The 27177-nt window shown below is 41.5% G+C and overlaps 1 long non-coding RNA gene across 3 annotated transcripts in view; it reads right to left on the reverse strand.

The window, feature by feature from the left end:
- Positions 1 to 27177, reverse strand: part of LOC141981597 (uncharacterized) — a 105745-nt gene that overhangs the window by 69773 nt on the left and 8795 nt on the right. Inside the window, exon 3 of one of the 3 annotated variants that reach the window (XR_012637849.1) lies at positions 13243 to 13299. The exons of the other annotated variants lie outside the window; for them this stretch is intronic. This is a non-coding gene — a long non-coding RNA (uncharacterized LOC141981597). Of the gene's footprint in view, positions 1 to 13242; positions 13300 to 27177 lie in introns of those variants that run through there. 3 annotated transcript variants of the gene reach the window in all.

Consider the following 27177-nt stretch of genomic DNA (forward strand, 5'->3'; position numbering starts at 1 on the left):
TTTTACCCCTAGATATGTATCTGTTGGACAATCAAAGGAGCTACTTCATTCCTATGGACTCCAAATTAAATCCAACATATATTCTATACTAATACATTTATTAAAGTATTAATTAAATGCTAACTGTTAATTTGTTAACATTGAGACCATGGGTGGAGACATTATGTAACTTTTTGACCATTGGCTACTGTGCTATCATGTCTTGCAGCTAGACCTATCCGGGGGTGTGGAACTGCCTACCCCGTTACTTTCCCTGCCCATGAAAAATCCATATATTCCATTGTAATCAATTAATTGGCAGTGTCTCTGAGCCTAATAAGCTAGGTGACACTCCGTCAGCGCTGTACATAATAAACTCCTATGCTTGACCTCTACACAGTGTGGATTTATGCCCTTCAACTGCCTTTATAGTCTGTGAATCACATTTAAGTCCTTTTTTTCTTTTTCTGTTTTTTCAAAAGACAAATGTTATCTGTTGCTTATAAATAATTTAAGATAGATTCATCTTATACCTGAAAGGAAAACCAAGACACAAAATCAGAGGACCTTTCCACCTCCAACTATCTAGCAATAATTTTAGTCCATCTCTTGCCATGACAGGATTGCTCACAACAAACTTATGTGCTATGCTTTGTCCAGTCATTGATTTTAGTGAGGCTTTTGACACAGTCCCACATGATGATCCCGTAAGTAAACAAGGGAAATATGATCCAGATTAAATTCCAAAAAACTGGGTGCACAACTGGTTGAAAAGCCATTCTCAAAGAGTAGTTACCAATAGTTTGCTGTCAAACTGGGAGAAATATATCAAGCAGGGCCTTGCAGGAGTCTGTCCTTGGTCCAGTATTATTCCATTAATGACTTGGAAAATGGAATGGAGAGTATACTTATAAAAATTTCAGATGACACCAAGGTGGGAAGGATTGGAAGCACTTTGGAGGATGAGATTAGAATTCATAAGGACCTTGATAAACTGGAGAATTGGTTTGAAATCAACAAGATAACTTTTAATAAAGACAAGTGCAAAGTACTACACTTAGGAAGAAAAAATTCAAATGTTCAACTACAAAATGGGGAATAAGTGGCTTGGTGGTAGTACTGCGGAAGAGGATCTGGGGTTTATAGTGACTCACAAATTGAATGAGTCAACAGTGTGATGCTGTTACAAACAAGGCATTCTGGGGCTTATTGACATGAGTGTCATATGTAAGATCTGGGAGGTAAATGTAACATTCTATTTGGCACTGGTGAGACCTCAGCTGGAGTACTGAGTCCAGTTTTTGGCACCATGTGTTAAGAAAGATGTGGACAAATTGGAGAGAGTCCAGAGTAGAGTAGAGTAATAAAATGATAAAAGGTTTAGAAAACCTGACCTATGTAGAAAGGCTGAAATAATTGGGCATCTTTAGCCTACAGAAGAGAAAGTTACGGGTGGACCTGATAACAGTCCTCAAATATCTACAAGATTGTCAAAAAGAAGAGTGTTCAATTGTTGAAGATGGTGCTCCATGTCTACCAAGGGCAGGACAAGAAGTAATCGACTTAGCAGCAGGGGAGATTTAGGTTGGATATTAGGAAAAACTTTCTAACTGTAAAGATTGTTAACACTGGAATAGATTACCTAGGAAGGGTGTGGAATCCTTGTCCTTGGAAGTTGATAAGAACAGGCTGGAGAAACAACTGTCAGGGATTGTCTAGGTATACTTGGTCCTGCCTCAGCTGAGGGATGGGGGACTGTACTTGATGACCTCTCAAGGTCCCTCCCAGTCCTACATATCTATGATTCTAGGCTTTATATAACTCAAATGTTGGTGCTTATAATTCCACCACTGCCCTAAGGAAACTCTGTCATAGCCAAATAGAGCTTTTAATTGGAATGGTCTTCCTGATATAGAAACTACATTTTTCTTCCCACAACAAAGTCTCCTATATAACATTTGGTTTCACTATTATAGTGAGCAGCAGCAGCAGCAACCCCTAACTTTAGGTTGCCAAACACTGTCCACAATTAGAAATTCTTGCTGCCTTCTTTTGCAGATCTTTAACACCTGCATGGGTTACAGCAGGACTTTGAATTCTGGCAGGTGGATAGCCCTGAAAGCAAGAGGTAACTTCTGCTGGGTCCATGTAATTCTGTTCCAATTTGCCCAAACTATCAGCTGTTGAGTCTCTCAACTAAGTTTTTTCCCATTACAACTTAAAAGAGCCCCAGAGGCTTGCATTTCCGTTGCTCCTGAGCATGTGCCTGACATGGCACATGACAGAAGGAACAAACTATAATAGTTAAGTCTGGGAAAAGGGAGGTAGGACACTTGGATTCTATTCCACCCCTGTGAAGTCACTGACCTGCTGTGTGATCTCAGTCAAGACTTCATGTCTCTGTGGCCTAAAATGGGATAATGCTTACCCAACATTTAGAAAAAGTATTTTGAGATCTTCAGATAAACACTGCATAAAAGGCAACTGCAAAATATTTTATGTAAACCCCTTGGCATATGGATTTAGTGACCTTTTTGGATAATTGTGATCACGCTTCCTGACATAGACACGCATCTCTTGAATGGCAGCATGCAGGATTCATTTTTCCAGACTCCTGCAGGATGTTTCACAACAATTATGATTTTCCCTCAGTTGTTTAAACTCAGCACTGCACACAACACCAGTGGGGGGGGGCGGGACTTTTCCCATAGTAAAAATGCCACATTTTCACCCTTAGGTGAACAGTAATGATTTAATTAAATCATTTCACCATTTGCTCACCTGTCCTAGACACCCCTTCTTAATTTACAAAATTAAATTGTAGCTGCTTTTTAAAAAATTGCTCTTCCATGCCATGGTTCATAGCAGGAACAGGTACAGAGAAGGGCTACAAGGATGATCAAAGGAATGGACAACTTTCCTGATGAAATGAGACTTAAGGTGCTTAGCTTGTTTAAACTAATAAAACAAAGGCTGAAGGGAGATATGATTGCTGTCTATAAACACATTGAAGGATAAAGACCAGGGGGAGATAAAGGTTATTTAAGTTAAGGGCCAATGTTGGCACAAGAACAAAGGGATATAAGCTGGCCATCAATAAGTTTAGATTTCTAACCTTCATAGGAGAGAAGTTTTGGAAGAACCTTCCAAAAGGATAATGGGGGCAAAAACTTAACTTATTTTAAGACTGAGCTTGGTAAATTTATGAAGGGGCTGGTATGATGAGGTTTCCAACAATGGCATATGGCCCATCTGTGATTACTATTAGCAAATATCTACAATGGCCAGAGATGGGACACTAGATGGGGAAGACTGTGAGCTACCTGAGATAATTCTTTTCCAGCTATAAGAAAAGCTAAGGAAACTGCTTTTCTTCTTATTAGAGAAAAATAGAGATTTTTGAGGTGACTAAATATTCTCAAATTTATTACAAGAAACTGTACGTCAACAGATTTTTTTTTACGTCAGGAACAAGTTCAAAAGCCTGGGGCCATAATACAATGTTGGGACTTTTTTCCAAACAAAACTAGGAGTAAATAGGGAATTTAGAAAGAATTTAAAAGAAAATGGAACACACACATGGAAGGAGTTTAATCAGAACCTTTCATTTGAGTAGGTCAAAGTAATTTACAAATTTTAAGCCTCACGGAACCACTTGAAAATTGGGTAAATATTACACCCATATTACAAACAGGTTGTGTCTTACTCAACAAGATAAGACAATGTCATCTTAAATGTGTGTTACCCTGTTTCCTGACCTAATGAAACAGTAATTCAAAGGTTCTTCTTTTCTTTGGTGTTGGGAGTGGGACAACTGAGTTAATGCCACAAGTATGTAGACACAGAAGGACTATAAGGATATGTCTAAACTGCAGTTAAACACTTGCAGCTGGCCTGTGTCAGCTGACTCAGGCTCATGGGGCTCTGGCTATGGGGCTGTTTAATTGCAGTTTAGATGTTTGGGCTCAGGTGGGAGTCCGTCGGTGGGACCCTGCAAAGGGGGAGAGTCCCAGAGCCAAGGCTCTAGCCCAAGTGCAGTGTAGACATACCCTAAGACTAGTTTTACCCATCTGAGCCAACTGAGATGGCTGAGTTGGCCATGGTGGTTGAGATGCGATGTTCATCCCACACCAGCCTGGAAGAGGTTAAGGTGGCACAGATAGGAGAAATTAGCTCTATATGCTGCATCTGATGGAGAGTCTGGCTTGATTGAAAATGACTAGTGGCTGATAACGCCCTGTTGGTTGAGAAGCTGGCTAAGGTATAAAACAAGGAAGTTTTCAGCAGAACATGGCTGCAATGTGGAAATCAGGAGTCACTCTCTGGGCTTAGAAAGGAAAAGGAGGAAACCCAAGGCAAGAAAGAAGCCCTGGGAACCTGATACTGAGGGAACTGTTTATCCAGAAGGGTGGAGAAGAGAGCTTGTGGGACATGGTATAGGAAGCAGCCCAGGGAAAGATCAGCCAGGTTAAAGATTGTACAGACATTGGATGCTGATTGTAGGGTCTCTGGGCTGGAACCCAGAATAGTGGGTAGGCCTGGGTTCCCCTACCTGCCACTGGTAAGTGGCACAGGATTGTGGGAGACACCAACTGGACAGTTGGTCTGGAAGGACTTTGATACCCTGGAAGGGGAGGACTATAGTGACCTGGCCGTGGGGCTGAGTCATGAAAGGGAGTAACATGAGTCCAGAGAGAAAGAGAGAGAGACTGAGACCACAGTGAGAGCAACTGAAGGAGGAAACATCAGACCAATGTAGAGCTAATCCCCATATAAGCCACAAGGAGGTGTCCCAGTGGAGAGTGTACCCCCATGACAGTTGTGATCTGGACATGGTGATAATGATGTGGACCATCCAATCAAAGGCTCACCAGATTACCTAATCATCTAGTAGCAGCTGGGAATCTGCTCTGTCATTGGAGGTTTTTCCAGAACAAGTTAGACAAACTTGTCAGAGATGGTGTACTTCTAGATAATGCTTAGTCCTGTCTGAGTACAGGGAACTGGACTGGATTATCTATGGAGGTCCCTTCCAGTGCTATGTTTCTATGATTCTGGAGACCACTAGGTTGAATGACAAAAAGCAGGTTCCTTCTCTCAAAGAGGCAGATGTTATTCCTTGCCACATCTTCTTGATGAACCCATCTCAGCCATATACAGACTGAGTCTCAGCCTGTTAGCACTCATCTGTGCCCCAGTTATAGAAATCAATAAGTTTGGCTGGGTCAGATGGGATGGAAATACACAGTGGGGTGTCATCAGCATACGTAGACACTGTAACCCATGGCATCTCACTAATAACCCACTTACACATTCAACAAGGCAGGTAACAAGATGGAAACCCAGGGCCTCACAACATGCCCAGGTATTTGCAGGATCAGGATCGAAAATGAGCAAAGCACCTTGCTTCTCTTAACTATGGATTCCTAAGGGCTCTTTTGTATAATCCACAGATGAGACATACACTAACATTTGAATGTAAAGCAATCAGTACCCACCCCCATAAAACACTGAATGATCAGACTATTTACTGCTATATGATTCTTAATGACAAACATTCATTTGGGAGAAGCAATAGCCATTCAGTTGCTGCTCAGGAATCACAGACATTTGGGAAGGAGTCATATATAAACAGAATTATAGACTCCAGGAAATGTGGGGGGGACTGTTCATGAGTTAATAGCTGATAGGCCTCATTTATCTGAACTATTTTGGTTTTGTTCTGTGTGTTATTAAACCTCTACATTCCTTTATCTGAATGTGTTTTTGACAGAGATGTTGCTTATGGACTTTTTAACCATTAGTCATTAGTCCAGAATGGAAATGTAACTATTTTACAGATTATGTAGGCATTTGGGTTCTGGAGTTCCATGGAAAGTTATTTATAATTGCTTTCCAGGCACTGGGGTCATTGATGCAAGGAATAGGACTTTACTAAGGGAAAGGGCGGGGTGGGTTAAAACACTCAGCTGAGGCGCTACTCTAGTGAAGATCAGGTGAACACCAAAAAAAGTAGCTAAGGCTCAGGCCGCCTGACCAGTCCATGTGACAGAGAGAGAGAGTGTAGCCAACAGGATTTCGTAGGTTCCAACCTCAGGGGCTGATGAGTGGGAGAAAGCTGTGTGTTAAGTGGGAGGCAAGACTGAGTTCTGTGCAGCCTCTGGAAGGATACGATGTCCAGTCAGCTGAGAGGCCACAGGAGAAGCAGAGGCAAGAAAATAGCTGCTTCTTGGGACAGGGCTGGGGTGCCTTAGCTAGGAGTTCTGTAACAGATGTCTGCCTGCATGCCGTCTGTTCATACCGCTACTGAGGGAAAGAGGGTTTGGGTAGATCTATAAATAAATAACACCAAGAAAATAGCCTGACTCTGTCAACAATTTTTCATCCAAAGAGAAACCACCCTGCTAGAGGAAACAGTGTGTGGTTCTTACGGAGGCACAGAACGCTTGTATTTAACAACTAAACTATGTTTATATAAACATTATATGCCGTGAGAAGAGAATATCGTCTCCTTGAAGTTATTTGCAGAGTTAGAGTTGTTTGCATTTTTATTTAATGTTAGAGATAGATAGGAAGTCATTAACCACTCTCTCCCTATATACCCACATATATACACAATATATGTATGCCAAGTTGTGTTCAAGTTTTCCACAGGTTATATTGTTCTTTGGAATATTTCGCTAGTATATATGAATATGTCTAATTCCTGATTCTGCTTTCACGTACACTTATTTGACAAATGTTTAACTCCATTGACTTGAGAGGAGGTTACCCCTCTCCTGTAATATGAAATGGATTGCATCTTCATGCAGGCATAGGGGGTGTCCACCCAACGGATCATCGATCAGGACCTAAATAATGGATGGCAATGGTGTTGCAAACTTTTGCAAAACCTCTCTTAGGAGCCTCTATTTTATCGGCTAATTCTGACAGTAGGGACTGAGGCCTGGTCTACACTACAAAGTCAGGTCAACTTATGTGAACCTACTTGTGCATGTGCTTATGCATGTCAACCAAAATTTGTCTCCCACTAATGTAAGCACCCTGTTACAGTGACACAGAGCCATGGTTGACCTATAATGTAGACACTGCACTAGTTTCATAGAATATCAGGGTTGGAAGAAACCACAGGAAGTCATCTAGTCCAACCCCCTGCTCAAAGCAGGACCAATCCCCAATTTTTGCCCCGACCCCTAAATGGCCCCCTCAGGGATTGAACTCACAATCCTGGGTTTAGCAGGCCAATGCGCAAACCCCTGAGCTGTCCCTCCCCACATTGACCCTAACAGTCCTCCAGCAGCTGACCCAAATGCCCCTATCTCCGCAACAGTAAACTCTGTTGCCGTGGGGTCACAGACACTGGAAACCTGCTTCCCATACCTCCCTTTAAAAAAATGCATGTGTTTTTAAAATGCCTTTTTCTGATTGACCACCTTCATAAGTTCACCTACCAGCTCTCACCTTTGTTAAGTGCATCTGACCATGTCAGCTCCATGCACACAGAGATCTATTAGGTTTCAGAGTAGCAGCTGTGTTAGCCTGTATCCGCAAAAAGAACAGGAGTACTTGTGGCACCTTAGAGACTAACAAATTTATTTGAGCAGAAGATTTTCTGGGCTACAGCCCTCTTCATCGGATGCATAGAATGGAACATATAGTAAGAAAATATATATATATATATATATATACACACACACATACAGTGAAGGTGGAAGTTGCCAGACAAACTGAAAAAGGCTAATTAGTTAAGATGAGCTATTATCAGCAGGAGAAAAAAACTTTTGTAGTGATAATCAAGATAACCCATTTGGACAGTTGACAAGAAGGTGTGAGGATACTTAACATGGGGAAATAGATTCAATATGTGTAATGATCCAGCCACTCCCAGTCTCTATTCAAACCCAAGTTAATGGTATCTGGTTGGATATTAATTCAAGCTCAGCAGTTTCTCATTGGAGTCTGTTTTTGAGGCTTTTCTGTTGCAAAATTGCCACCCTTAGATCTTTTACTGAGTGGCCAGAGAGGTTGAAGTGTTTACGTGTTCTCCTACCGGTTTTTGAATGTTATGATTCCTGATGTCAGATTTGTGTCCATTTATTCTTTTGTGTAGAGACTGTCTGGTGTGGCCAATGTACATGGCAGAGGGCTATTTCTGGCACATGATGGTATATATCACATTGGTAGATGTGCTGATGAACGAGCCCCTGATAGCGTGGTGTCATAAATATAAAGGGAAGGGTAAACACCTTTAAATCCCTCCCGGCCAGAGCAAAACCCTTTCACCTGTAAAGGGTTAAGAAGCTAAGACAACCTCGCTGGCACCTGACCAAAATGACCAATGAGGAGACAAGATACTTTCAAAGCTGGAGGGGGAGGAAACAAAGGGTTCTCTCTGTCTGTGTTCTTTTGTTGTCTGACCAGAGCAGGAATGCAGGTCAGAACTCCTGTAAAGAGTTAATAAGCAATCTAGTTAGATATGTGTTAGATTCTATTTTGTTTAAATGGCTGATAAAATAAGTTGTGCAGAATGGAATGTATATTCCTGTTTTTGTGTCTCTTTGTAACCTACGGTTTTGCCTAGAGGGATTCTCTATGTTTTGAATCTGATTACCCTGTAAGGTATTTACCATCCTGATTTTACAGAGGTGATTCTTTTACTTTTTCTTCTATTAAAATTCTTCTTTTAAGAACCTGATTGCTTTTTGATTGTTCCTAAGATCCAAGGGTTTGGGTCTGTGTTCACCTATGCAAATTGGTGAGGATTTTTATCAAGCCTTCCCCAGGAGAGGGGGTGTAGGGCTTGAGGGGAAAGACATTTCCAAGTGGGCTTTTTGTTATATTTGTTAGATGCTTGGTGGTGGCAGCAATAAGGTCCAGGGACAAAAGGTAAAATAGTTTGTACCTTGGGGAAGTTTTAACCTAAGCTGGTAAAAATAAGCTTAGGGGTTTTTTCGTGCAGGTCCCCACATCTGTACCCTCGAGTTCAGAGTGGGGAAGGAACCTTGATACGTGGCTAATGTGATTAGGTCCTATGACGGTGTCACTTGAATAGATATGTGGACAGAGTTGGCAATGGGCTTTGTTGCAAGGATAGGTTCCTGGGTTAGTGTTTTTGTTGTGTGGTGTGTGATTGCTGGAGAGTATTTGCTTCAGGTTGGGAGTCTGTCTGTAAGCGAGGACTGGTCTGTCTCCCAAGATCTGTGAGAATGAGGGATCATTTTTTCAGGATAGGTTCTAAATCTTTGATGATGCGCTGGAGAGGTTTTAGTTGGGGGCTGAAGGTGACAGCTAATGGCTTTCTGTTATTTTCTTTGTTGGGCCTGTCCTGTAGTAGGTGACTTCTGGGTACTCTTCTGGCTCTGTCAATCTGTTTTTTCACTTCAGCAGGTGGGTATTGTAGTTTTAAGAATGCTTGATGCCATGTACATTGGCCAAATCGGACAGCCTCTACACAAAAGAACAGAGGGCCAGGTGTATTACATTATCTAAGCAGGGATGTCCCTTTTATTCTCTTGCGAGATCTCGATGTAACTGATGGAAATACTCCATAATCCTCTCCTGAAGATTACTTGGGAAGACAGGTTTGTTTCCTCCGCTGCTATAGGAGATTTTCCCATGCTACTCCATGATGAGTTCAGTTGGCACCATTGCAGCAAACAGGCTAGCAGCATCCAAACCCAGGCAGCTTCAGGTCACCGATAGCAGATAGGTTCTCTGTGCCTTTGCCCATCATGGCACAGAGAACCTAGGAGTGAGATATTGTCTAAAATCACCACCACTGGTGAAAACAGTACCAATATTTAGTGCACTTTCCATACATTCTGGAAAGGAGCACCCAGCACTAGTTTCCATGTAACAGCACTCCTCCTTCCTTCCCATTCGCCATGGTTGGAGCTGCAGAGTGGTGCTGTAGTGAGGTGCTCCAAAGCTAAATTGACAGTTAGCATTTCTTAAATGTATTAATGGGAATAAAGTAAGGGAATGTTGAGATGTATCTTTCCCTTGCTGTGGTGATTGTAAATATAATGACGTAGCGGTCTGTTTTAACCAGCAGCCTCTGGTGTGGTGGCCTGGAGCGGTGCCTTCTGAATGCCTGACCCAGCTCAGGAGAAGAAAGAAGAGTACTACAGAGGAAACGTTCTGCAAAACACTGCAACCCTCTACAGCCTTGGACCATGAACTCAGGAATTAGAGAGGTCATTTGAACAGGACCATGGAGAAGATGTGAGAATGGACAGAGTGGTTGCTACAGAGGAGGGAAAAGGACAAAGAGGTACACTGGAAAATGCACCAGGATGTAATGGGTTTGCTCAGGCAAAAAACTCAGATGTTGCGGAGCATTACTGACAGACACGCCCAGTGACCCTGGACTCAGCAGCTTTCCAATCCTTGGAGAACTCCCTGGCCCTCGCTCCCTACACCCCCACAACATACCAGGTTGCAGCATGGTGTACATCATTCCTTACCCCTACCACGCTAGACCTACCTACCCTAGCCACACTAGACAATGAGAACAACAGCGACACACACACCAACCTGAGAAAACTACAGCTCAGTGTATATGTAGTCACAACCTACATTAAAGTAGTTTTTAGATACATGGACATAAATATTCACTGTTTATTTCCATTTTTACTTGGGATTGCAAAGTATGATTCTTCTGCTACAGTGTCAGTAAAAGTTTTTTAACCTTGTGTCTTTGTTTCAACTTTAATTTTGTTGCCTGTTTCTTTGCACACAATGAAGTTCTATTTTTGGAAACTCAAACTCTTTATTAGTCTGCTCAACCATTACAGAATTCAAAGCAGGAGGCAAAGACCCATTCTTATTTAATCTCAGTAAATACCCACAGGAGACACTATTTCATAAATGCATCAGACAACGTTACGGGTCTGACTGTTAAAATGGTCTTTTAAGGCCTCCCTCAGCAGCCTAGCTCCACGCTAGACTCTTCTAATAACCCTTGTGTCTGGCTGGTCAAATTCAGCAGACAGCCACTCCACCTTGCCCCTCCACACTGGCAAAAGCCTTTCCCCCTCCACCTCACAGATATTATGCAGTACAGAACATTCAGCTATAATCCTGGGGATATTTTTCTTGTCAAGATCCAATCTAGTGAGCAAACAATGCCAGCCTACCTTTAATCCGCCAAAAGTACTTTCAAGAGTCATTTTGAGCATGCTGAGTCAATAGTTGAATTCTTCTGCGGTGCTGTTGTGGTGGCCAGTGTACCGCTCCATGCCCCCGGGGGAGCAAAGGATGGGCTGGATCCCCCAGAATCACTACTGGCATTTTGACATTGCCAGTGGTAATCCACCATTCAGGGAAGCACTTCCCTGCGAGCAGCTTTTTGAAAAGTCCTGTGTTCTTGAAGATGTGAGCATAATACACCTTCCCTGAACTCCCCACGCTGATATCAGGGAAACATTCCTGGTGATCCACTAGCACTTGCATAACCATAGAAGAGTATTCTGTTCTGTTGATGTACTGGGTGGCAAGGTGGGATGGTGCCAGAATACAGATTGTGTGCTATTACCCCACTGCAGTTCAGGAATCCCATTGCTGCAAATCTATCCACTTTTTCCTGTACTTTACAGACAATCACACTCTTGTGCAGCTGGAGCTGCTTAATGGTCTTACGCACTTGGATGACAATAGCCCCCACTGTGGATCTTCCAATTCCAAAACTGATTACCCACTAATCTACAACAATGTAGCATTGCAAGCTTCCAGAGTGTGATTGTCACTTGTTTCTCCACTGTCATTGCATTTCATTTTATTGTTCCTGCTCTGGAGGTCTGGGATGAGCTCAGCACACAGATCTGGGAACGTGGCCTTTCGCATCCAAACCTTCCGCAGCCACTGCTTGTGATCCCAAATCCTCAGTATGATGTGATTCCACCAATCAGTGCTCAATTCTAGGACCCAGAAGCCGTAAACCACTGCGTGGAGCTGCCCAGTGAATGCCAGCAGCAATCTGGCTTTTTTTATTATGTCCATAAGCATCCAGTTATCGTGCTTGAACATCTCTGCACCTTCCTCATCGCAATTCCAGTTGTAGCAATACTAATTCGAGCTCTGGAGATACAGGAGTACCATATGTCCTGTATTAACAATTCCCATGAGACCTATGCTCTGAAGGGTCCGTGCTTCTGTCAGAGAGATGGTGGAGAATTAAAAGCATCGCACAGGACTGTAGGAGTTTTTTTAAAAAGCAGAGAAAATATGGGATATTAAAAGTATTATGAGTTGAAGAAAGTGGCAGCTCCCAGAAGTCCCTAGGCAAATCACTGGTATCCCACAAAAAACACTTAATATGCACAAGGCATTGAGTCACATGGCAGTGCAGGCCACACTCAGAGAGCTACCAGTGATGCACTGCATTTTGCATCTACATAACCACTCCTGATGATTACGCACAGCACCAATGCAAATACCCACGTGTGCATGCACCTGAGCAATATACAAACTTCAGCAGCTGTACAATTTTCACAACATTTTTGCGAAAACTATTTCTAGTTTTTGGTTGAAACTAGTGTCAACAGAAATTTTCCAACAAACTTCCATGATAAGGTATTTAGAATTATTAGGAATTACCTATATCATATGTCTCATACTTATCACCTCCATTAGATATCTTAAAAAGATACTTTGACATGAGATTAAAATAAAACAATAAAGAAAATAACGTTCATGCACCATGCAGTGTAATTAGCCAGACATCATCTTTGCTTTCATCTCACTATATCAGATGTGTTTGCATCAGAAAAGGAATTCCACTGCCCATAAGACATTGCATACTGATTTGGGCTAATGTGAGGGCAGAGATGAAGAGGAAGAGCCAAACTACAGTAAAGCTATCAGTTTGGGTTCATATTAGGAGCTCTGGAACTCAAATTGCCCAGTATCTCCACTATCAAATTCCACAGAACAATGACGATGAAAAAAATGGAAAATAAGGTGCGCTGTTTTAACGCTTACAGACGCCGGTCATCAGCAGGCAGGATCGAACCTTGGGCCTCTGGAGCTTAGTGCATGAGCCTCTATTGCATAAGCTTAAAGCCATATGGCCCTTAGCTAAGGATGTAGAACAGACCCATTAATCTCTTTCTAAGGCCTGGTCTACACTGGGGGGGGGGAATCGATCGAGAATAGCGTAGCTGAAGTCGACGTATCTTAGATTGACTTAGAATCACTTACTTCGCATCCTCACGGGGCGGGATCGATGGCTGCCACTCCCCCGTCGACTCCGCTTCTGCCTCTCGCCCTGGTGGAGTTCCGGAGTCAACAGCAGAGTGATCAGGGATCGATTTATTGCGTCTACAATAGACATGATAAATCAATCCCTGATAGATCGATCACTACCCGCCGATCCAGTGGGTAGTGTAGATGTGGCCTAAGTGGTCTCAGTGCCACTAGATGGGACAGAATACTGCACCCAGAAGGTGTATGAGTTACACTGTTATGGGCAGTCAGTAAGTAACCCCTTTGCTTAGTACTTACTAGAAAAGAGAAAACCTATGGCTGTGGTTTGAAAAAAAAATATTGACTAAAACCAAGTTCTAACAGATTTGACTCAGACATCATCTAAATTTGAGTTGTTCTCTCAAATTAATTAGTGTTATTAAGGTGATGGCTCAACACTTTCTATCAGATCACAGGAAGAAAACATTTCACTATGAAACCATGGTAAATAAGTATAAGGTAAAAAGGAATGTGAACAGTAATAATGACTACTTTATGTAAAAGGCATCATTATGTTAATTTCAGAATACCAACATACTGAAGAAATCAAGTGACAAGTTCAAAGCAATTCCATGTAGCAAAAAGCAAAACAATTGTAAACAACAATTTGACACCTGCCACTACTGAAAATAAAGGTTTCTTAGTGCCTGCTTTCTTCAGTAATGTAATAGCTTCATTGGGGTTGTAGTACTGAGTCATGCAGTCAGGCGCATGTGGTCATAACAGAGGTAAGTGCTTTATTAGGAATGACCCAGAAGTAACAGCACTACTACCAGGTGTAGTGAGACCTACAGCATTAACTCATTAAAGGCGCTAAACAAAAACCCGTCTAAGTCAATTTAAAGACTTAAATGAGATTTGTAATATGTCCTAAGTGCCTTCCAACACAGGGGCATGTGTTTTCCCAAAACATAAACCCATGTTTCCTCATTTTCTAGAAGATAATTGGTAAAATATTAGGAAACATACCAATATCACATGGCTATGCCCATCTATGGTGTCCCCTTCTCATCTCTAGCGATAATTGTTATCCCTGAATCTTACACATGTTTAGCTCTGCTTCACTTTGTCATTATTTAGGAATCTAACCTACCCTTGATGAATACTTATAATAGTCTAGTTCAATCTATCTACATGTGCTTTTCATTCCAAAGGAACTTGATGTGCATTAAAACCTATATACATGAGTAACCGCTTTTGCAGAGAATGTAGCAGCTAAGAGTACAACCAATGTAGAAAACGTTGCACAATGGTGGGAGAGGAAATTCTGACCATGAGCACTATGGTAAACGTCATCTCTTACCAAAAACTATATGGGACCATAACTTCAATGCAAACCAGTGCAGATCTGAACTTCTTAAAATCTGTTCTGAAAGACACCCCTGCCCCCAACAGTAAGCTGCACAAAATTCAGGTATAGCTCATGAAAGTTTGCAAGGATATTGCCAGGTCCCAATTCCAGATGCTTAAATTTCTAACCAATCCCCTCTAGTGTCCATTAATGTAAAAATGTTATTAGAATTCTTAAAGGAAACTTACTGATAATTTTCAAAGGACTACTACTGTAATTTTTACTATTGCTATAGATAACTGTAGAAAATGCACTTAATCAGAAAAGGTAAAAGAAACCAGGAAATTACAAAACTATAGATTAAAAAAACTCTCCAATGATATGAAACTGGCAGCCACTTAATCCACATGAGCTGCCATTTTAATGACAATTCTCAACAAAAAATATAAGATAATTTCAGAAATCAAGACAGGAAGCTACAACCAGAGGTGCTCATATCAGCAGAAGAATTCCAAAATTCCTTTTAGGTAAGTTATATATTTTTTTCTGTGTCTTTTTTCTGTTGTTGCTTTTGTTTGCTGTTGTACATCCATAAACCCCAGAAAAACTACAGAATTTATCACAAGAGCTCTTTGGAATTCTCCTGCTGTTCCTTGTACCTCTGCCTGCAGCTCTGATCTTCCTGCCCTGGCACATGTCCTCAACCTCACAACACCGATCCTACTTGCTTCATTTTTTCATATTTAAGTGGGTGATTTTTCAAAAGCATTCAGCATTGGCCTACCTCTGTTCCCACTGCAGTCAGTGGAAGTTATACAACTGGCAAAGGCCTAATTTTGCTCTGAATTTACATCAGTGTTAAAGTGCTAATTGATTTCAGTAGGAGCAGAGTAAAGCCAATGTTGATTGCTTTTGAAAAATCCTCTCCCAGGTGTCATTTATAAAAAATGTTAGTGATTTAGTCACGCTTTGCTGATTTAGTCACACTTACTGAATTAAGTGACTGGAAGCTATTTTATGTATCCCATTGCTGCTTTCCTTTAATGCCCATTGCACATGATTGTTTCTGGCAAAGTGTTTGGCTCATTGCAGGTAGAGATGGGCCTGATCCTTGGAGTTCAGATCCAAACTTCCTCAAAGTTGTCAGGTGTTCATGGATCTGGAGTTCTGGTTTGGGCCCATCTGTAATTACAGGGATGGAAAATATTATCCTTTGATGAACTTTGAAAGCATTTTTCTACCTTGGTCTGTGTGGCCTTCAAATATACAACTCTTAGTAGGAAGTCTCAAACAAATCTTTGATTTAAAATCTGGTAGAAGGCAGGCCCTGCTGCTTTTAATTCTCTTTTAATCTTAGCTGAGCGGCTTTTTTTAAATTGTTCCTACAGCTCCTTAATTCTCCTCTTGAGCTTTAACAGTTTGAGGTTTAATTGTTTCCTCTTCATTGAGACTAGAAGATAATAGCCCTCCTGTGGGCAGCTTTAGCCTTTTCCCACAACAGGACTGGATCACAGGACTGAATTGTGTTCATTTCTTTAAACTGTTTTCACTGTCCACGGATGTAAAGCTGAGAGCCTGCAAAGTTCAGATTAATGTGCCATGACCTCTAGATGTAGAGTAAGCACAAGGCATCTATTGGTAATTTAACTTGAGCATGGCCTGAGATCAAAGTACTTCTGCCTCTGGCATCTGGGGTACTATGTACCAGGATATAAAGTAAGAGGAATTGAACAGTCTGAGAAAAGGCAGTATGAGAATGACGGGAAAGGAAGTTGGTCTAGTCTGTTCTCTTTGGATGCAAAAAAGATATCAATGTAGGGTATTTTGGCAACCAGTTTAGTGGTTTTCTTGAAAACTGGAAAGCTCTACAGCTTTTAAATTAAAGATGAGCCAGAATTGCAAAGTCTGCTTCTGGACTGAATGTCTCCAAAGTTCTGAGTATTCAGGAGATCTGGGGGGTTGATACAAACCCATCTCTGAAATAAATCTAAAAAGTAGAAAAATCCCTCAATATTCACAGAATGCATGTGTAGACTTTAAAGATAGACTAAGCAAAATAATGGTAATTTGAAAATAATCTCCTTCTAGACTTACCCAGCAAGATCTGAATTCAAGGTTCAGCATTTGTCACTACCAGCTAAAACTGTCTGAACAGATTATTAATAATAGGCTTTTGTATAACATCTCATCCATAGTTCTCATACAGCTTCACAAAAGGGAAGTATCATTATCCCAGGGGGGTGTTTTGTTTTTAAACATATATTGAAAAAGAGGCACTAAGAGGTGAAGTGGTTTGTCCAAGATGACGGAATAGGCCAATGGCAGAACCAGAACTAGAGACTGTCTCCTGTATCCTAACCTCTAAACCATGCTGCTTCTGAAACTGTGGTACATAGTCTGTGGGCCACTGGCAGGCCAGTGCTGCTTCTGTCCAAATGGCAGCATATCAATTTTCAAGAATTAATGGATTATTTTTTGATCAACTAAAAACCATCTAAAAATCCCAAGATCTACACAACTGTTTCATGCCTCTCTCAGCCCATTTTTGGTTGGTTGGTTGTGTTGGGGTTTTTTCATTGTTCTGATTTTGTTTTTGTTTTGGGGATGGTAAGTGTAAATTCAACCATGATCACCAAAATTGGAGGAGTGGCATATACAGGAAGATCCTACCAAACTGCAAAGAGACTTGGAAAGATTGGAGCAGTGGGGTCCGCTGTCTATTAGACTAGGAGAGAGTTGGTCCTAATAAATGTAATTTCCTAGAGTCTGGGAAGAGGAAGCAAAGACCAAACGAATAAACTAGGAGAATGGAAACAAAGAGTAGCATGCATTGTATTAGAGGTTATATTGATCTTGTTTTCCTAATGAGGTCTTCATATTTTTTTCATTAAACCAAATAGTATATTTGCCATAGGGAAAATTGAATCAGTAGGTTGGAAAGGGAGTTGGTCTAGCAGAGGTTCTAGTCTTAAGTGGGTCATAATAAATAAACATTTAAGGACCACTGGTCTGAAGAATGCAGGGAAACTCTCTGTTCTGCGTAATGCAAGTATTTGTGCTATTTCAGTTGTTGCAAAAATTCAGCAAAGACCCTGAATGCAGGTGTTGACAGGTAAAAGGAAACAAAGAGAAATTTCCATTATCTTTAAAGAATACTCAGTTTCAGAAAAATATTTTAAAACAAACCACTCATCTACGTTAATAGCTATCTCCTAGGTTATTAAAACAGAGACATTATAAAAACTAACTCACTTTCCCACATGTATATTACTTGCCTACTTTTTGCACTTCTTTTAGTTCAGACAGACAATGATGATCGTAGAACTAGTCGCAGTTTCTCTTGTTCCTAATTAGTTGCACTAAATAAGCCTCTCATATTAGCTGCAATAATACAAAGTTGCAGCATTTGGGTTGCAAACAAAGCTGGGAAATATGTAAATCCAAAATAAAAAATAGTATCACTTTTTAAAAAATAAACCATGAGAACTTTTCTAATAACAATGAATTTTGTAAAAATATTTGTAGTTTTGTTTTGTTTAACCCAAAACCTAAATTTGAGGTCAAAATTACTTGATAAGTGTCTCTTTAAGAGTGTCAACTATGTTTACACAAGTTTTTAATACTATTTGCAATTAAATCGTAAGTGATAAACATAAAGTGAACATAACACATCCCTGCTTATAACTAAATATAAACAGATTGATAGGCAAATTGCACACATTCTCTGGCATGTGGAAATTAAACCTATCTGTATTATGATTTCAGCTAGGCCTCCATGAAAAGAGATATGGAAACAGAAATGACTTTGGCACCTAGTTAAGTAGAGACTAATTTGAATATGATGGTAAATTACTTTAATGCAAAATGTGACCAGATCCATTTATTAATGTTTCCTGGTCCTCTGCACTCAGATGACCGTAAAGTGTTTCCAGAATTATTCTCTCTCTCAAAGCACATTTTCAAGACTGCCCAAGAAGGAATTATACATTCCTTCATATTTTAGTAACTGTCTAAATCCTAGTGTTGGTTAAATCAAACACAATGTAAAATGTAATGCATTTCTCCCCTCTGAGTAAAGGTACAGTGGTTCTGAAAATAGCAATTTGTACTAAGTGATTAAGTGCCTGGATATCAGGAGCAAGTGGCGGGGGAGGGACTAATTAGTGTGACTAAGCTCAGCCTCCTCCAGACTACTTTGCAGGAAACATTAAAGCTGTCATTCCCAATCTTTGCAATCTAGACTCCATCTGATGTAAAAATATCATTTTAATTTATGTTAACGGCAGTTACATCAGATACCTCAAGGGGGAAAATAGCCACTGAGTAATGAAAGCAGCTGCAGAGTTAAAACAGGTGGTGGCTGCCACATCACAAATAGCCCAGCAAATTTAACATTTTACTCTGGTCAAATTCATTTTCCCAGTAAATGCTAACACCCTTCTCTATCCTTGGAGATGCCAGGGACACCTCTCGCCTCTAAAGATGGAAGAGGAAGCAGGTAGCTGCACACATTTGCATAGCTTTGGCCTATTCCCTTAATCCCCTGCCTTCTAGGTGTTTCCAAAAACGAACAGAAGTTCATGTTTTGAAAAGCATAAATAGGATTGATCCATTTAATAAAGAAACATTTATAAAAATTGCCACCTCTTCCTTCCCCTTTTTAGTAGTCACAGCTGTTAGAGAGTAACATTCAGAAGTTGCTGAGTTTGACTCTGTGTGAGGTTTTCACCCCTTTCAATTCCTGTAACTCTAACTCGTACTATTATACCAGTCACTGTTACAGAGAGAGCTGCACCTCTGACCCCTCCCTGATCTCTCTGAGCGCAGCCCACCAGTAGGGGCCTTTATCTCTTCTGGAGTAGACTCACATGATTCTTCCACTGTTTGGTTGGGCCCTGGGTTACAGAACCTTGTGTATCAACTGTGCTTACCCTGCAGGTCCAACTGCGTTCAGTTCTGTATTCACCACCAGACCCGTGGTGAATACAGTGACCAGACAGCCTTCTTAAACCAAAGCATTGTTTAATCTTAACAATAGGAATAAAGAACAAATTAAGAGAAAGGCTTACCATACTTTGGTACAAACCATAGGCATTACCCTCCCTTTCTGAGGATACATCTACATGTGAGCTGGGAGCTGTGATTCCCAGCACTAGCTGTGCTCAAGCTAGCACCTGAAAATAGCAGTGTGTCCACAGCAGCCTTGGTGGTAGCTCGGGCCAGCCAAGTACATACTCAGGGGTCAGGCTTGAGTGTCTGCCATGCTGCTGCAGACACACTGCTGTTTTTAGGTACTAGCTCAAGTGGAGCTCGTGCAGCTGTGACCCAAGAACCTCTTAGTGCGTATGGGTTACAGGAATCTCCTGAGTCTGGTATGTACAGGCTAGGTCACTAAAGAATGTTCGGAAAGATCTCAAATCAAAGCCAGTGTGACACCAGTCATCATTATCTCTGAGAAATCCATATACAGATGTTCTGTATGGAGTTATGCATATACACTGAAAATTGTAAGGTCTGTGTCTAGGGACTGGTCCTCAGGAAAGGTGAAAAACAGGTTTCCTGTCAAACAAGAAATGTTTATCTAGCTGGCTGTTTCCATGTGAATTAAGTATTGTATAGGTTTCAGAGTAGCAGCAGTGTTAGTCTGTATTTACAAAAAGAAAAGGAGAGTCTCTAAGGTGCCACAAGTACTCCTTTTCTTTTTAAGTATTGTATAGTTCACAATGGGCCTCTTTATCACTAATCTGTACTGAATGTTAATGAAGGATTGTAAATACTTCAAAGGGAGAAAGTAACAGGAAGAAACAAACAGGAGCGGGGAGGAGAACCCTATCTTGAGGTGCACATCAAAGATTTGCTTTATTATAATTGGGGAACAAAGAAAACACCCTGTCACCTTTCACCTAGGAAATAAAGGGACAGTGCGTTTGCTTCATGAAAGAGGGGTCTTAGCCAGCGAGGAGTGAACATTGGGTGAGATAAACTGGTTTAGACAGGAGGGTAACTTGTTAGGTAAATTTAGTTTCTAGAAAGCACGTTATGATTTTGTTTTATACGTAACCCTTTGTTTCCAATATTCTTACCAGAGATTTGGGTAATCGTGAATATTTGATGATAAACTTATTCTTGTTTTCTTATATCCAAATGCTGTGATATTAAGCCAAGTGGTGTCCTGAGTTGAATCTTACCAGCTGGTGTGTGTACTGTCCCTTTAGGCACAGCAGGCCTGGTAATTCTGTGAGTGCCCAGTGGATAAAGAATGGGAAACTACAAGGAATACTCCCAGGACTCAGGGACTGGTGTGTGCCTGTCACTACCTGTACAAATAGAGTGAAGCCTGCAGATGCCTGGAAGGCAGTGCTTGTGTTGCCACAGGCTGGTGGTTTCAGGGAGCTGATCCATAGCAGACCGGACAAGACTCCCTCATGCTAAGGGCAGGTAGTGGTGAGGTGCCTCACAACCCAGGGTCCCCTGGGGAGTGTTACAGCAGCTTTGTCTACCCATGTGGGAAATCACACCTTCAGCTCAAATATAGACATAACCGTCACCCCAAATCTCCACGCTTTAGGTCACATAAACACCACCCTCTACCGGAAACCTACTGACCGCTATGCCTACCTACATGCCTCCAGCTTTCACCCTGGCCACACCACACGATCCATTGTCTACAGCCAAGCTCTACGATACAACCGCATTTGCTCCAACCCCTCAGACAGAGACAAACACCTACAAGATCTCTATCAAGCATTCTTACAACTACAATACCCACCTGCTGAAGTGAAGAAACAGATTGACAGAGCCAGAAGAGTACCCAGAAGTCACCTACTACAGGACAGGCCCAACAAAGAAAATAACGGAACGCCACTAGCCATCACCTTCAACTCCCAACTAAAACCTCTCCAACGCATCATTAAGGATCTACAGCCTATCCTGAAGGACGACCCATCACTCTCACAGATCTTGGGAGACAGGCCAGTCCTTGCTTACAGGCAGCCCTCCAACCTGAAGCGAATACTCACCAGCAACCACACACCACACAACAGAACCACTAACCCAGGAACCTATCCTTGCAACAAAGCCCGTTGCCAACTGTGTCCACATATCTGTTCAGGGGACACCATCATAGGGCCTAATCACATCAGACACACTATCAGAGGCTCGTTCACCTGCACATTTACCAATCTGTATATGCCATCATGTTCCAGCAATGCCCCTCTGCCATGTACATTGGTCAAACTGGACAGTCTCTACGTAAAAGAGTAAATGGACGCAAATCAGACGTCAAGAATTATAACATTCTAAAACCAGTCGGAGAACACTTCAGTCTCTTTGGTCACTCAATTACAGACCTAAAAGTGGCAATTCTTCAACAAAAAAACTTCAAAAAAGACTCCAACGAGAGACTGCTGAATTGGAATTAATTAGCAAACTGGATAGAATTAACTTAGGCTTGAATAAAGACTGGGAGTGGATGGGTCATTACACAAAGTAAAACTATTTCCCCATGTTTATTCCACCCCACCTCCACCCCACCCCCGCTGTTCCTCAGACGTTCTTGTCAACTGGTGGAAATGGCCCACCTTGATTATCACTACAAAAGTTCCCCCCCCCCCCCCGCTCTCCTGCTGGTAATAGCTCACCTTACCTGATCACTCTCATTACAGTGTGTATGGTAACACCCATTGTTTCATGTTCTCTGTGTATATAAATCTCCCCACTGTATTTTCCACTGAATGCATCCGATGAAGTGAGCTGTAGCTCATGAAAGCTCATGCTCAAATAAATTTGTTAGTCTCCAAGGTGCCACAAGTCCTCCTTTTCTTTTTGCAGGCTTTAGGTGTCAGTCTAATTCCCCCAGATGTCTCTTCCCCTCTTGAAGGAGTGTCCCTTTAAAACTACCTGGGGTCAATGTCCTCCTACGTTCACAAACTTGAACCCTGCTGCTCAAAACCAATTCCTTGAGCTGTGCAGGGGGCTGGAGGTAGAACATCAAAATGAAAGGTTCTTGCACAGCCCCTTACGTGTGAGAAGATGGGTGGCTATCTCAAGCCATCATCTCATTTCCTGCCTTGTTTTCCCCTACAGCCTACTTTTTTCATATAGTAAACATCCCTACAATCAGGACACACTACTGAATTCATAAATTATCACAAAAGCAGCCCCACTTCCACCACAATGCAATCCTAAAGAACTTGACATCACTGATCTCTGGATCCATGTCACTTTCATCTGTTAGCCATGTCATTACCCAAAGCCCTGGTCTACACTGGGGGGCGGGGGAGGAATTGATCTAAGTTATGCAACTTCAGCTACGTGAATAATGTAGCTGAAGTCAACATACTTAGATCGACTTACCGGCGCTGGACTACAGGAGTCGACAGAGAACGCTCAGGGGTCGATTTATCGTGACCCGGCAGGTAGTGAAGACATACCCAAAGTGCAAATAATGGTTGTTCCCATTAATGTTATCAACCAACCAGAGGTTTACCTCTTTAGATGAGGGCCTGGCGTTAAAAATTAAGCACTTCTAAAATGGAAGGTACTTAGTTTCCCACAAACAAGCATGCACTTCTGTGTGTGTGTGTGTGTGTGTGTGTGTGCGCGCGCGCGCATGCAACGCTTTTTTAAAGAGAGGCCAGACACTACAGTATTTTTAATTCTACTGATAAAATTATAAACTGACATAAAATCCATCCATCTTCTTCTGGTCTGAAGAAGAGCTCGGTGTAAGCTCGAAAGCTTGTCTCTTTCACCAATGGAAGTTGGTCCAGTAAAAGATATTACTTCACCCACCTTGTCTCTCTAGTATCCTGGCACTGACATGGCTACAACAACACTGCATTCATAAAATCTGTGAAAACTCAGGGAGAAAAACCTTACATACGGGTCTCAGTTTGAAACTGGGATTCTTTACAATCCAAGTGCATGACCAGCAAGCAAATAGCAAACACAGTCCTTGAAGTATAGGAGGTGAGAAGTGTCATGGGTAAGGCGTGCAATGGTCATGAAAGATTTACACCAACTGGTATATGTGCATCTGTTTTCCATCTATGGTGGAGGTTTAACACCTATTTCAAGGAGTGAACATCTATGTCTAATTAGTGCAGTGGGCCTTGGGTACTTGCATATTGTTCGTATTTATCAGGGCAAGCATTCAAGCACAAAGTATGTCTCAAAGACAGGATTTGACAGTGGCAAAATGATCCCGAGAATACAACAGTCACTCGAGAAAGACGTGAGCTTTCTGAGAGCTGTATAAATTAAGTGTGAATGGAAGTGTAATTCCCATCCCATCCAGTTCTCCCCCTGCCCTCACTCCTCCCCACACACAGTTTGAAGAGTTCTATTAATTTGAATGGAAGGTGTTCTGCTTCCTGTACCTGGTGGGCACTAACAGGTATTTTGACTTTGTATTAACAGGTCAAGCCAAACAAATTTCCTTTCCCTAAAGTCTGTTCAGATTTCAGTTTATGTTTATACCAGTTCAGTATTTTTATGATTTGCAAGTCGATCCTGTACTTAATCACATTCCCAAAGGTGAAGAATAGAATGTGAATTGACCACCATTATATTCCATGAGTAACAGATTCTTTTTTCTTTCCATTTCTTGCAGGCAGAGCTGTCTTTGCCTCCAAATGCTCTGAACACTCCCCCCCTGCTGTTGACTGACTTTGCTTCTTCAGTCTGGAAAAAAGCCATAAACACTGTCCAGTCTGAATGGGAGTGAGTTCCTGTGGCTCAGCCAGCAGGGTATGCTCAAGGAGAAATGTAGCAGGCAACTCTGCAAAGTGTTGACCATTCACATCATTTAACCATGCCATGTATATGATATTTCTTCATTGTACTCTTGGCAGCTTCACTATATATGACATTAGACTTCACTTCTTTATTCCAATTTTGAGACCGGGTGTCCAAGAATGGCATAAAATATGGCTTGTCTACTCTATGGTTCAAGTAATAACAAAACTTAGCATACTTAAGCAGCTCCCTGAAATGTCTATGCTCAGACAGCTTCCTGAAGTCAAGTCATCTGTTAATAAGCATTTAGTTTATTGCCTTATTCCAGCCAATAAGCTGTTAATAATCAAGTATCTGAGAACTGAATTTGGATTGTTTTTCTTCATTTTTTTTAAATTATATAGCTTTATTATAAACACATCCACATCATAGGGGTGTACATACATGTAACACCCAGGAAGACACATGCACACAGCCAGCACAAATCCTTTACTACACGTACATAACTTAAGCATTAAAGAAACGATAGGAGTGGTGTGAGGAGCCTAGCAACTAACCATCAACCTGCGCAGACCCCCACCAGGCTATAGAAAGGTCTCCCTTGAGTAGCCTTTTGCATCAATAGAAAAACAGATACCACAAAGAAAGGGAAATGTCCTGGAACCCTGGATTCCCATAGCCCAAACCCAGGAACAAAGAGAGCGGCTTGCCTCTAAGCTCTGGGGCCAAGCACTGCCAAGCAGAGAATAGTGGGTAATGGGACTGATCTGATGTAGAAACAGTATTTAAGTCTTGGAGTAAAGAATCAAAACCCACCCCCATCTCCAGTGGTATGAAAGTTCCCAGGTACCTGATAGCCTGTGTAGGTCCACTGCAAGGGGGGCATCAGAGAAGCAAAATTTAGCAATGAGATGCAGACCCTCTGAACGTAGCACAGCTCAGCAGAGGCTGAATAGCATAAGGTGGAAACTATGGATGGAACACTTGGCTTTGCCTCTATATGGACCAAGCGTTAGAGGGGAACAAACACACTTGGCCAGTGTGTTACATGAGGAATGAATAAAACCTGAATGAGGACATCAGAATTTGACCCTGAGCTTAAAAGAACTAATACAGTCTCCTCAAATCTTCCGAGTTTCTGATCTCACTAGAAGTACATAAATCAAGAATGACTTTCTGAAAAAAACATAAACACTGAAAAGGGGAAACTCTCCAGACAGGGTTCCATATATTTTCCTAATTATTCTGGGAAGGTGTCATAAGTATAAAGGGAAGGGTAAACACCTTTAAAATCCCTCCTGGCCAGAGGAAAAACCCTTTCACCTGTAAAGGGTTAAGAAGCTAGGATAACCTCGCTGGCACCTGACCAAAATGACCAATGAGGAGACAAGATACTTTCAAAGCTGGAGGGGGGGAGAAACAAAGGTTCTCTCTGTCTGTGTGATGCTTTTGCCAGGAACAGAAAAGGAATGGAGTCTTAGAACTTAGTAAGTAATCTCGCTAGATATGCGTTAGATTCTGTTTTATTTAAATGGCTGAGAAAATAAGTTGTGCTGGATGGAATGTATATTCCTGTTTTTGTGTCTTTTTGTAACTTAAGGTTTTGCCTAGAGGGATTCTCTATGTTTTGAATCTGATTACCCTGTAAGGTATTTACCATCCTGATTTTACAGAGGTGATTCTTTTACTTTTTTTTTCTATTAAAATTCTTCTTTTAATAACCTGATTGCTTTTTGATTGTTCTTAAGATCCAAGGGTTTGGGTCTGTGTTCACCTATGCAAATTGGTGAGGATTTTTATCAAGCCTTCCCCAGGAAAGGGGGTGTAGGGCTTGGGAGTATTTTGGGGGGAAAGACGTTTCCAAACGGGCTCTTTCCCAGTTATATATCTGTTAGACGTTTGGTGGTGGCAGCAATAAAGTACAAAGGCAAAAGGTAAAATAGTTTGTACCTTGGGGAAGTTTTAACCTAAGCTGGTAAAAATAAGCTTAGGGGGGTTTTCATGCAGGTCCCCACATCTGTACCCTAGAGTTCAGAGTGGAGAAGGAACCTCGACAGAAGGCAAGAAACTGTGATTTACAGTAAAAAATAAAAATAAAAATCTGGGGAAACAAACATTTCCAGGATACCAGAATCTAAAGTCCTGAATGCTCTCCAGCTCCTTCTGCAACACACACTGATATGTAAAAGCTAAAAATAGGCCCAAATGAGAATTTTTCATCCCAGTGAACTCTGGTAATTTGGATAAAAGGAAATCTGAATCAGAAGAACCACCCGTGTGTTTGGCTTTGCAAAATCAAAAACAGACTGAAAAAGTTCGACAAAAACCAAAACATGCCGTCTTTGCCCCAAGTTTGCTGAATAAAACAGAACGGAAGGAAAATGGTAATGGTACAGGACTAAACATGAGGAAACAGATTCCTTACAGTTCTATATCTCCATTTATTTAGCATGTGCATAGTTGTCTCGCCAAGCGATGGCATCTTCAGTGGCGTGCTGCAATTCTTCTAGGCCACCGCTGAACCTAGTCAGCAGGCATTCATCGACAATGTCTCTCCATGCAATGTATTAAATATACACTACAGAGAACTATCTGCCTGCAATGAAATTTATAGACAGAGATCCAAATTCTTCCCACGTTACACCCAGGAAACCCATTGACTGTCTAACCCTCCAGCCTACAGGCAGTTCATCTGAATACCACAGAGAAAGAATTTACTTGACTATATTTTACAAGCTTAGCATTTGTTTTCTTTTAGTGCTCAGGGCTAGATTGTGAACCAGACAGTAAATAAAGAAAATCAGTCAATGGGACTGCTCAGGTGAGTAACTGCTCACATAGAAGTAAACACTTCAGAAACTGGCCCTTAATATTAACCACAGAGTCCTAGCATTTAAGGCCAGACGAGACCACCAGATCACCTA

This window comes from Natator depressus, chromosome 1 (assembly GCF_965152275.1).
Source record: "Natator depressus isolate rNatDep1 chromosome 1, rNatDep2.hap1, whole genome shotgun sequence".
NCBI classification, from domain to species: domain Eukaryota; kingdom Metazoa; phylum Chordata; order Testudines; family Cheloniidae; genus Natator; species Natator depressus.